This window comes from Herpailurus yagouaroundi, unplaced genomic scaffold (genome assembly GCF_014898765.1).
Source record: "Herpailurus yagouaroundi ecotype Mexico unplaced genomic scaffold, PumYag 213, whole genome shotgun sequence".
In the NCBI taxonomy this organism is placed as follows: domain Eukaryota; kingdom Metazoa; phylum Chordata; class Mammalia; order Carnivora; family Felidae; genus Herpailurus; species Herpailurus yagouaroundi.
In genome coordinates this window covers 1993001-2005632 of record NW_024412444.1, presented here as the reverse complement: position 1 = coordinate 2005632, position 12632 = coordinate 1993001, and the positions used below count along the sequence as shown (strand labels likewise).

The window sequence follows — 12632 nt, the reverse complement described above, 5'->3', positions numbered from 1 at the left end:
GCCTTACAGGCTGACAGCTCAGAGCCTGGAACCTGCTTCTGATTCTGTGTCTCCCTCTCTCTCTCTCTCTCTCTGTCCTTCCCCCACTAGCACTCTGTCTCTCTCTCAAAAAGAAATACACATTAAAAAATTTACAAAGAATGATAACGTAAAATCTTTAATATACAATAAAGTGCAGTGCATTGGAAGAACCCTCAAGCAAAAATAGCAGCCCTGAAGCTTAAGCTTCACTGATTTCTTGGTAAATCTGCCTGTGACCCTAAAAGTAGAGTAATAAATAATAAGGACACTAACAACAACAACAGCAACAGGAACAACTATTATATGCTGAGTACTGAGATTTGCGCTAAGCACTTTACATTCATTGTCTCATTTAAAACTCACCATAATCCCATGAATTAGATATTGATTTTTGCAGATGAGGGAACTGAGACTTCATAATTTACTGAAGGACAGACGGTAGTAGAACTCAATTTGAAATCAGAAATTCTGACTCAACACTCCAAGCTCTTCGCCACCCAAATAGGAGATTCTTAAGAAGTCTCAATAGTATTAAAGCATTATTAAGTGAGATAGCTGAGACAGACTTGGAAAGTTCACAAAAGGTTTTTTTTTTTTCTAAAGGAGACACTATCTAAAGCAGTAGGTCTCAAACTTGGCACTACTTACATTTGGGGCTGGATAATTCTTTGTTGCGGGGGCTGTTCTGTGAGTTACAAGATGTTTAAAAACATCCATCACACTCTTCTCAGTTGGGATAATCATAAATGTCTCCAGACATTCCCTAATGTCCCCTGGCTGGGGATGACAGGGATAACCTCAGTTGAGAACCAATGACTTAAAGAATAAGAGGTAGCTAGGTAAAAAAGTGGCGGAGGAACACTCCAGAAAGAGCTCACAGCAAGACCAAGGGCAGAATAGGGAGAAACAGCATGATAGGTACAGGGAAGGGAAAGCAGTTTTATGCTACTTGAGGCTGAAAGTCAACACTTAGGATTAGTTGGTGATGAAGTAGGAAGGGGTCAAATTTCAAAGGCCACTAAAAGTCATGCTATGGGGTTAGAGTCTTATTCTATCAGAGGGGAGGGGATACATTTCTTTTTCTGGAAGACAGAAATGTCAATACAACTCTACCAGGAGGTAGACTGGCAATGCTATCTTCCAGTAAGATGTGCTGGGAAAGTCTTTCATGCTAAACAACTGCATCAGTTTCATGAGGGAAACAGGGCAGAGAACAGATGAAGGCAGCCATGGAAACCTGTAATGAAAAATCCATTCTCTTTTTGGCTTTTCTTAAAATAGAGAAGGAAAAATAAAGAACCACAAAGATGTGTCCATGAGCATCAACCTGGTTTACTTCCAAGCTGAGCCATTTAAGTAGTAAGAATTGAATTTTTATAGTATGGCAGACATCGTTCACTGCTTATCTAATATCCACTCTCCAGTTAGTAGTAGTTAGTTGTCCTTACTAACAATATCCTGATTTTGTGGGGGCAACAATGTTATGCTCTAAGCTAAAATTACTTATATCCTCTGATTCCTATCCAACCAGAGGTAGCCACGTGACCCAGACAAATAAGATATATGCAGGTGCTGTTGGGTGGGCTTCCCCTCCAAACTCACTAGTAAAAGTAAATATACAATTAAATTCAGAATATTCTAATGTTGTAAAGTGGGTGGTCAATCACTTATAACTCGAGTATAAATATTAAAAGGAAGAAACATTTAAAAACTATAACTACGATGATTTGTTAATAAGTAGACCAGGTAAAAAGATGTGAATTATGACACCAACAACATAAACTGTGTGTGTGGGGGGGTTATAAAATATAGAACTTTGTATGCATCTGAAGTTAAGTTGTTGTTAGTTGAAAACAGACTGTTATAACATGGTTTATGTAAGCTTCATGGTAATCACAAAGCCAAAGTCTATAGTAGATAATAAAAGAGAAAGAGAAAGGAATCTAAGCATACCACTACAGAAAATCATCAAATTACAAAAGAAGAGAGCAAGAGAGGACAAAAGGAACAAAGAAACTACAAAACAGAAAACAATTAGCAAAATGGCAATAATGAGTCCATACTTATCAATAATTGCTTTAAGTGTAAATGGATTCAGATCTCCAATGAAAATACACAGAGTGGACAAAAGGTTTAAGAAAAAAAACAAGAACCAACTATATGCTGACTACAAGAAACTCATTTCAGATTAAAAAAATTTTTTTAACATTTATTTTTGAAGGAGAGAGAGACAGAATGTGAGTGGGGGAGGGGCAGAGAGAAAGAGAGGGAGACACAGAATCCGAAGTAGGCTGCAGGCTCTGAGCCATCAGCACAGACCCCAATGTGGGGCTTGAACCCATGAACTGTGAGATCATGACCTGGGCCAAAGTCGGACACCAAACTGACTGAGCCATCCAGGAGCCCCACATTTCAGCTTTAAAGATACACATAGGCTTGGGGTACCTGGGTGTCTCAGTTGGTTAAGCATCTAACTTCAGCTCAGGTCATGATCTCATGGTCCGTGAGTTCGAGCCCTGCGTCGGGCTCTGGGCTGATGGCTCAGAGCCTGGAGCCTGCTTCAGATTCTGTGTCTCCCCTCTCTCTGTTCCTCTCTCACTTGCATTCTGTCTCTCTCTCTCTCTCTCTCTCTCAAAAATAAGTAAACATTAAAAAAATACACATAGGCTTAAAGGGAAGAATGGAAATAGATATTCCATTCAAATGGAAACCAAAAGAGTACCTATACTTGTATCAGACAAAATAGATTTTAAGATAGAAACAATAACAAGACACAAAGGTCCTTATGTTATATAAAAGGGGAAATTCACCAAGAGGATATAGCAGCTATAAATATTTATGTGCCAATACTGGAGCATCTAAATATATAAAGCAAATATGAAAAGATCTAAAGGGAGAAACAGACAGCAACATGATAATAGGAGACTTCAATACCCCACTTTCAACAATGGATAGATCATCCAGACAGAAAATCAATAAGGAAACAATGGACTTAAACTACACGTTAGACCACTTGGGCCTAAAAGACATAAAAAGAACATTACACTCAACAGCAGCAGAATACACACTCTCTAGGACAGATCACATGTTAGACCACAACACAAGTCTTAATAAATTTAAGAGTAATGATATCATATCAAGCATCTTTTCTAACCACAACAGTATGAAACTAGAAATTAACTATAAGAAGAAAACTGGAAAACTCAAATTTTGTGGAGATTAAATAACATATTCCTGAGCAGCTAAAAGGTCAATCAAACAAAAAAATCAAATGGGAAATCCAAAAATATGTTGAGACAAATAACAATGGAAACACAATACAGCAAACTATGGGATGTAGCAAAAGAATTTCTAAGAGAACATTTATAGTGATAATTGCCTACATCAAGAAAAAAGAAAGATTTCAAATAAACAGCCTGACTTCATGCTTCAACAAACTAGAAATAAAGAAAAACTGAGCCCAAAGTCATTAGAAAGAAGGAAATAAGGATCAGAGCAGAAATTAATTATACAAAGTCAGAAAACACAATAAAAAAGTATCAGTGAAACTAAAAGCTGATTTTTTCTTTAGAAAAATATAAACAAAATTGACAAACTTTTAGCTAGACTACGAAGAAAAATGAGAAGACTCAAATAAAGTCAGAAATGAAAGAGACTTTATAACGAATGATACAGAAATATATGAATTGTAAGAAACTACAATACACAATTATATGCCAACAAATTAGATAACCTAGAAGAAATGGATAAATTCCTAGAAATTCAACCAACCAAGGTGAATCATGAAGAAACAGAAAATCCAAACAGACCAATTACTACTAAGGAGATTGACTCAGCAATCGAAAATCTTCCAACAAAGAAAATGCCAGGACCAGATGGCCTTACTGGTGAAATCTACCAAACATTCAAAGAATTAATACTTACCCTTCACAAACTCTGCTAAAAGACAGAAGAGGAGGGAACACTTCTAAATTAATTTTACAAGACCAGCATTATCCTCATATCAAAACCAGACAAGGACACTATAAGAAAAGAATATTGTAGTCCAACATCCCTGATGAAACAATATATAAGAATCCTGAACAGGATATTAACAAACAGAGTTCAACAATTCATCAAGAATATCATACACCAAGATCAAGTAGGATTTATTCCAAGGATGTAAGGATGGTTCAGCACCCACGAATCACTGAATGTGTTACACCATGATAACAAAACGAAGGAAAAAAAATCATATGATCATCTCAACAGATACAGAAGATGCATCTGACAAAATTCAACATTCACGTATGATAAAAACTCTCAACGAAGTGGGTGTAGAGGGAATGTACCTGAACATAATAAAAGTCATATATGAAAAGTCCACAGCCAACATCATACTCAAAGGAGAAAAGCTAAAAACTTTTCCTGTAAAGTCAGGAATAAGACAAAGATGCCTGTACTCACTACTTTTATTTAACACAAAATTGAGAGTCTTAGCCAGAGTAATAGGCAAGAAAAATAAATAGAATGCATTCAGATTAGAAAGGAAAAAGTAAAACATGACATGGCAGTTTATATATAGAAAATCCTAAAGAATCCACCAAAAAACTGACAGAACTAAAAAAAATTCACTAAAGCTGCAGGATAAAAACTCAATATGTAATAACCAGTTGCATTTTTATACACTAATAATCAACTATCAGAAAGCAAAATTAAGAAAACAATCCCATTTACAACTGCATCAAAAAGAACAAGATACCTAGCAATAAATTTAACCAAGGAGGCGAAAGACCTGTACCTGAAAAACTACAAGACATTGATGAAATAACCTGAAGATAAACAGGAAGATATTCCATGCTCATGAATTGGCAGAGTTAATGTTGTTAAAATAACCATACCACCCAGAGCAATCTACAGGTGTAATCCCCATGAAAATTCCAACTGCATTTTTCACAGATATAAAAAACCATCCTAGTATTTGTATCGGAAACACAGATGACCTCAAATAGCCAAAGAAATGTTGAGGAAGAAGAACAAAGCTGGATGCATCACACTTTCTGATTTCAAACCACATTACAAAGCTATAGTAATCAAAACGGTACAGGATTGGCACAAGAACAGATACATAGATAAATGGAGCAGAATAAATAGCTCAGAAATAAACCCATGCACACATGCACAATTAATATATGGAACGCAAGCCAAGAATCTGTAGCAGGGAAAGGGCAGTGTGTTCAGTAAATGCTATTGAGAAAACTGGACAGCCACAGGCAAAAGAATGAAACTGGACCACTATCTAAAAACACACACAAAAATCAACTCAAAATGGGTTAAAGACTTGAACAAGACTATTATATTACTCCTAAAAGGAAACACAGGTGATAGGATCCTAGACATTGGTCTTAGCATTGATTTTTTTAAATTTATTTAACATCAGAAGCAAAGTCAATAAAAACAAAACTAAACACGTAGGGCTACATCAAACCAAAAGACTTATGCACTGCATGGGAAACAGTCAATAAAATGAATAGGCAACTTAGGTTACAAAATGGAAGAAAGTATTCGTACATCATATATCTGATGAGGGGTAATATGCAAAATACATAAAAAATTCATACAACTCAAGAGCAAAAGAACCAAACAGTCCAATCAAAAAATAAGAAGATCTGAATAGACATATTTCCAAAGAAGACATAAAGATGGCCAAAAGGTACTTGAAAAAGTGCTCAATATCGCTAATCATCAGGGAAACTCAAGTCAAAACCACCAAAAGATATCACCCCACAAGTGTTAGATTGGGTATTATCAAAAAGGCAAGAAATAACAACAGTTGGTGAGAACGTGGAGAACAGGGAACAATGGCGCATTGTTGGAGGGAATGTAAAGTCGTGCAGCCACGATGGAGAACAATATGAAGGTTCATCAAAAAATCAAAAATAGAATTACCATATGATCCAGCCATTCCACTTCTAGATATTTATCACAAGGAAACAAAACCACTAACGTGAAAAGATATCTGCACCTTCACATTTATTGCGGCATTATTTACAATTCCCAACACATACAAGCAATCTAAGTATCCATTACCAGATAAATGGATAAAGAAAATGTAGTGTACTATATGCAACTGAGTATTATTCAGGCATACAAAGAATGAAGTCTTGCCGATTGTGACAGCATGGATGAATCTTGAGGGCACTATGCTAAGTGAAATAAGGCAGAGAAAGACAAATATCATATAATCTGACTTTTATGTGGAATTAAAAAAAAAAAAAGAACTTCTAGATACAGACAACAGATTGGTGATTGCCAGAGGAGGGGGTGGGAGGAAAGGGGTAAGGGGGGCGGTCAAAAAGCACAAACCTCAAGTTCTACAATAAGTAAGTCCTGGGGATGTAGTATACAGTATGGTGACTATAGTTAATAACATTGTATTATAACTTGAAAGTTGATAAGTGTGGATCTTAAAAGTTCTCGTGATGAGAAAGAAATATTGTAACTATGTGTAATGATGGATGTTAAACAGAGTCATTGTGATCATTTTGCAATATGTACATATATATATCCATTGAATCACTGTTATACACCTGACACTAATACTATATATCAATTATATTTCAATTTTTAAAATGTCATAGTAACATACACTCTCTCCAGAAGTATTTGAAGGCACATACTCTTCACATTTTTACCAGCGTTGGGTAATAACAAATCTTAAATTCTTACTAACCTGATAGGTAAAAAGAAAAAATAAAGTAGTATTTTAAGTTAGATTTTAATTATGAGCAAGGTCGAATATCTTTTTATATTGTTTATTAATTCCTTCAATTTGTCTTTCTTTCATTCTTGTTAGGTGGGTGATTTATCATAGGCTTACTGGCCATTCGCATGGGGATTAGCTGTTTTACAATTGCCTTGTAAGAGACCAGGAATTAATACTAAACACATCTCAGTAAAGGATTATTCTCACGGTGCCAAATAGTTGTGAACCAGTTTGTAATTTATCAGTTTTATCTGATCCAAGATTGCTGAGGACGCCAGCATGTGTCTGAGATTATTTGCCCTTTAGATAAGATATTGCTACCAGCCTTTCTATAAGCACAGTGTTTAGACAATTCGCGATTTTTTTTAGCTATGATAAGACATTTATGCTCTGATGGAGTCTATGTCCATGGTAGTGGGACGATTCATATATTGTCAATAGTCTTTGAGTATGAAACATAAATAATAAACTTCCTTTTACTTTTTTATACTTAAAGAAAAAGTTGGAGGCAATAGGAATAAAGTGTTGGGTTAGAGAGCAATGAGATTCACAGCTAATGAAGGGGACCCCTCTCTTTCCATTTCTTTTTCCCCTCTCTTTCTGCTCCACCCCAAATCCAAAGGTCTGTCCCTCCTGCTCTCGTCACTCACTAAGCTGCAAGCTCACAAGCCTTCCAAGAATACCTCTAACAGTCACACTCTCTCCTGCCTCAGGAACACTGCATTTGCTGTTCCTTGTTCTGGGCCTCTCAGCGAGGCTGGCTTATCTTCCTTCAGGTTTCTGTTGGGAGGTCAGTTCCTCTGAGAAGACATAAGTGATGCCCACCATAGGTGGCCACAGTTATTATCTTTTATCACGAGACTGTTGGATTCCTTCCTGGTACGTACCACAATATTTAATTGTGTGATTTAAAAAAAAATGTAAATTGTAAAAAATGAATCATTTTGTGTATTTTTTTTTATTTTCTATTTTCTCCCACATGAAAATAAGCTCCATGAGAAGCGGTTGGTTATCTGGTGTGCACTGAGTTGGCAAAATATCTCCTTGTCTTGTGCTTGGGCTATGGAAATACTCCCAGACAACCAGGGGAATCGAGCGGTGGGAATGTGCTTTCCTGGGCTTGAGTGGGATAGATTACAAAGCCAAGGCTTCTCTTTAGGACGATACTGAGGAGAATAACATTTGCAATAATTCACATGCCCCTCTCCAGACCCTTCCCCCCTCTAAAACAACCCCTGCAATTATATAAGTGTCCTGGAGACTAGGTTTCAGGTTAGAAGTATACTCGCTATCAATTTAGCTTGTGTTTAAGCAGAGCTATAATTAGGCTCATGGTATGAAAAGTTACATCAGTTTACACAGACACTTGATTGCTCAGCTCATCATTACCAAGTGTCTATAAAAATGAACTAGAAGCTGGAGCTTATCTTTGACTCATTCTCCTGCTTAATTACATTTAGGGAAAGAGGCAGTTGGCCATATATATTATTCACGGTCTAGAAACTGCCATTTAACAACATTTGCCAAAAGAATAGCACCCACAAAAGGCAAGAAAAACCAACGATATGTTTTCATTAAGTACGGGTATATATAAATATGTGTCTATTTATATATAAAAGATATAACATTATTTATTTATATTACATATACGTGTATATACATTTATCCAAAACTAATAGGATATATTTGTATTATTTATATTTATGTAAAACATATATCAATACCAAAAATAATTTGCCTAATTAAGTGCAAAAAAGCCCAAAGTAGCAACTGTTTATGTATAACTACACATCAATTTTCATAAATTATATAGTCACTACATTACACATACTCCTCTTTGTTATCTTGAAGGTAGTTGCCAAGTTTAAACTGAATGGGTTTTTTTATAACTCATAAGGAAAGAAAGTCTCCATCCTTTAAGGGACAATCCAAATGGGCATCTTAATCTATTCTCATATTTCTCCACTGTGTGCTTGAGTTCTTCCTAATGTCCTCAGATACTTTCACACTTTATAAAACAAACCATCCTCTCCTCTAAGGTTGAACAGGAGCTTGCTCTTTAGAAAAGGTCAAGAAATTTTCTTTCCTGAAAAGTAGTCTTACCATCTGATAATGATTCCATCGCAACTCATTTGCTTTATGCCTTAAATCCGATGGCTAAATACGACAGTATTTCAGTGCTCATCATTGCCCAAGGGCCCTTGCTGCCTGATAACACAATAGGAGAGAAGAGACAAAAGTGGCCAGTGATTAACTAACACATTTCTCCCCAGAGCAAGTCTTTGGAATTCAAACAAAGGCTTCCAACACGTTGGGCTTTGTGATTACTACATAGGGCAACAATAGCCCAAGGCAAACTAAGGATGCTTTCCCAAAGAGTCTCTATTAGAATGGACTGGCCTTACCCCTGAGTAAAGAAAAGCTGCTAAGACGGAATCCTTAGGGACCTCTTAGACCTCTTAGAAAACCTCTGGGTTTCACTGCTTGGCCATATGCCCTAGAATTGTGTGCGGGTTTAGGGTAACAAAACAGGAGACAAAAAAAGGACCCTAAAAAATCAGTCCTAAGACATGCAATGACACTCAGCAGCTCAGTTAGATCACCTCCACGGAGAAGGGCGAGTGGGATTGTCTACCACCATCCATTCTTCAGGGTCACCTGGGCAAGGAGAACAGGAGGACCAATCTTTCCATAGCCTGATCCTAATATCCCACAGTCTGCATTTAAGCCTTTTGGTAAAGGTCTGGGATGCCAGGGAAAGCTCCCCAGCACCTCATGCTTTCCAAAGTGACCTTGATAAAAACAGGGAAGCGACAATGTCGATGCTCATCTCAGGGAAGGTAGGGGAGAGGGAGGCCCCGATCAGGAGATAGAGAAGCTGTCTGCTGCTCCTTTCAAAGTACAAAAGATACTTTGCCAAATATTCGGAAGCACTCTTTGGAACTCTCATTTCTACTCACGTCGACTCATTTTTATTGAGATACAAAGCTTGTCCTCATTTGTGCAATACTAGGCGCTTGTTGCAAAATCATTTCAGTCATGAAATAACACCCACGACACGGTTCAGAAATTAAACTTGAAATTTAGCAGGACTACAAAGAACTGAAAAGAGCTTCCTCTTTCCAAAAGCCAGCTATCCTAAGGTGTAATGTTTCAGTGCATTCTAACCGGATGTGCTGAATCTCATTCATAGAGCTTTGGCCCTTGATACGAATATAAATATGGGTGAAATATGTAAGTATACTGAATGAGAGGGGAAAGCCACAACAGTTCCCCAACATTCTTTCCAATTCTCATGGATCTTTTCCCACACCTGGCACTGTAGTCAAGAAAGTCCTTTTGTTTGTTTACTGAAACATAAATCTGCCAGGAAAGCCTAACTCTAAATTACTGTTGCATTTCTGATGGAAAGCTGCCACATAATTTAAATTTCAACAGCTCCACGGGTTCCCATATTTCTTATTTGTGATTTGCCACCTCACAGGCGAAGTGCACTGTACTATCATTTTAATAAATAGTCTCAGAATGAAGGTCGTTTTTCTTTGTGTTCAAACTCCATCTGCTTATTTATTTATTTTCTTTCTTTTTACTGACACATCCCGAGATCCAATAAAGGGCTTTGAAAAGTCATTTCATTTCAGAGGTAGCCACCACGTTTCAACAGCCAATAAAACAAATGACCAAATAGAATGATGTCTTCCAACTGCCAAAGAGGCGGTGAGCGAGCGACAACTCTGGTTGTGTCGCTTCGTCTAAAGGGAAAGGACTGCGGTGATTCGCCTTGTTTAGCCACGTAGTTGTGAGTCCACATTATCTTTTAGAAAATCAGTTTGGGTGGGTTTTCTCATCAACGAAGTGTTTCCCCCGTAACGGCAGATAATTACCTAGCGTATGTGGGAAAATGGAGTCCACTTCACGAAAGAGACGGTACTTAGATATGGATGGAGTCCAACTGGATTCACGGTCCAAGCTGTGAAGAGATGGGTATCAAGCGGCTTTTAATCTCGTATGAAACAAAAGATTAAACTGTCAGTATTACGATGAACCACCGTGACGAGCCCTGTGATGGAAACCACACTCTTAGAGCTGCTTCTGATGATACGTATGCAAGGAATAGATTTTTCCTAATAACGCATGTAATTAGAGCACAGAACAAAATGTTCTGTTCAAATTCATGACATGCCCAACTAATAAAGGAAGAGAGGACAAGGCCCTTGCTATTTATTTGCATGAAAAAGCTTCAATATAGGATATACTTTAGAGAAATTAGTTTTTAATCTAGGTGACCAGATGAGATTTTGACCCTGAACTGTTTTTTGAGTTGACCTGTGAGAATTTATGCAGAGATAAGGTTGCAGTGCTTACAGGCCAGACAGGCATTGCTTTTTTTTTTTTTTTTTCATTAATTCCTGAATGTCTCATATAGTCAAGAGAAGCAGAAAATTGGTCCTTTTAAGAGCCCACTGTACGAGAATTTGCTTTTATGAAACATAATCAGCAAGGGTTGATAGGAATCTTAGCAGGAATGTATTCTTTTTAAATTTAGACATTCAAGAAGTTAGACACATTGATTCAGCAGTGATGGTTCTCCACTGACCTGTATAAAACAGAAATCTGCAGTTGTATATTGTTATGAATATATTTGAGAGGGCTCTTGCTATCATACTATCAGCTTTTCAGGGTGAATTATGGACCACACAATGGGTACTTGAAAGAAAGCTTTACATCAACTCTTGTGCTTGTTTTTCCATGATAAGGGTTATTGTCACCTCCAGGGTTATACACAAGAAACTGCTTTTAAGAGAAGTATTTTCCTTGTTTTTAAAAATAACCGGTATCAACATTATCCATACAATACATTACGTAACTGCAGAAATCTACACTTAGGATGCAATAAAAAATAGATAACGCATAAGATAAAAGGCAAACGTACCAAAGCTGTGTTGCTAACATCACTTGAAACACTAACAAGTAAGAATAACTGTTCTCTTCTTCATGCAGATATGAACCATGAAAGTAGTCTGGCTTCTGTTAGCAAGAGACACCAAGTTCCACTCAAATGCTCAAGCCAGATCCAGAGGGCTCCTCTTTGCTTCCTCCTTTCACCTTTCCTTCCACTTCCGAGCCATCAACAAGTTCTGTCAATTCTCCCTTCTAACATGTGCCATGAAGTGGTCAATCCTTTCTAGCTCCATCCTGGACCAGACCACCACCCCTGGTTGCCTGGTCTCCTAAAAAAAGTCTTTGTTGTGTTTTGAAGTTCTCTATCTCTGATACCCTTTACTCCATCTTCCATAAAGTAGAGGGAAGAATTGGAGTAAGTTGATCTAGCTTAAAATCTTCAATGTCTTCCCACTGCATTTAGAAAAAATCCAAGCGTATTAAATTCAGAGCCTCTAAAGGCTAGCCTCTGCTTCTCTATCTAACCTTGTTTCCCATGGAGCCAACAACAGTGTACCCATACCTCTTGGCCACCCTAAATTCTTTCTTATTTCAAGGAATGCTCTGCTTTATGTTTGGACGATGTTTCATCCTTCTCTTTTCCTCCTATCTCAGCTAAAATAGCTTCTCCTTGGAGAGCTCTTTCTTCATTGGTATATCTGGAGTAGATCTTGTCCCATTCGGCAATTTCTTTTGTTGTACTTTTCAAAATTTGCAATGATTTTGTTGACTTTTTCTTTGTTCATCTCCCCCCACCCCCGACCCCCCCAAATATCAGTGTTGTGAAGGCAGGGATAATGTTACTGTTGTGTTTACATGGTGAGCCCTCCCTCAGCATTTGTTGAATGAATATATATTAACTTATTGCCACTGTGCTATTGAACTCGGCTTTCATAGACAGAGGCTGCAAAAACACAGAAATGCA

The 12632-nt window shown here is 37.3% G+C and overlaps 1 long non-coding RNA gene across 1 annotated transcript in view; it reads right to left on the bottom strand.

Moving 5' to 3' along the window:
- The window catches only part of LOC121016748 (uncharacterized), a 63252-nt gene extending 50825 nt beyond the window's left edge, over positions 1-12427 (bottom strand). Inside the window, exons 1-2 of the long non-coding RNA XR_005784424.1 lie at positions 10651-12427; positions 8870-8974 (exon numbers count right to left, since the gene is read on the bottom strand). This is a non-coding gene — a long non-coding RNA (uncharacterized LOC121016748). The remainder of the gene's footprint in view (positions 1-8869; positions 8975-10650) is intronic.
- Between the last annotated feature and the right edge of the window lie 205 nt (positions 12428-12632).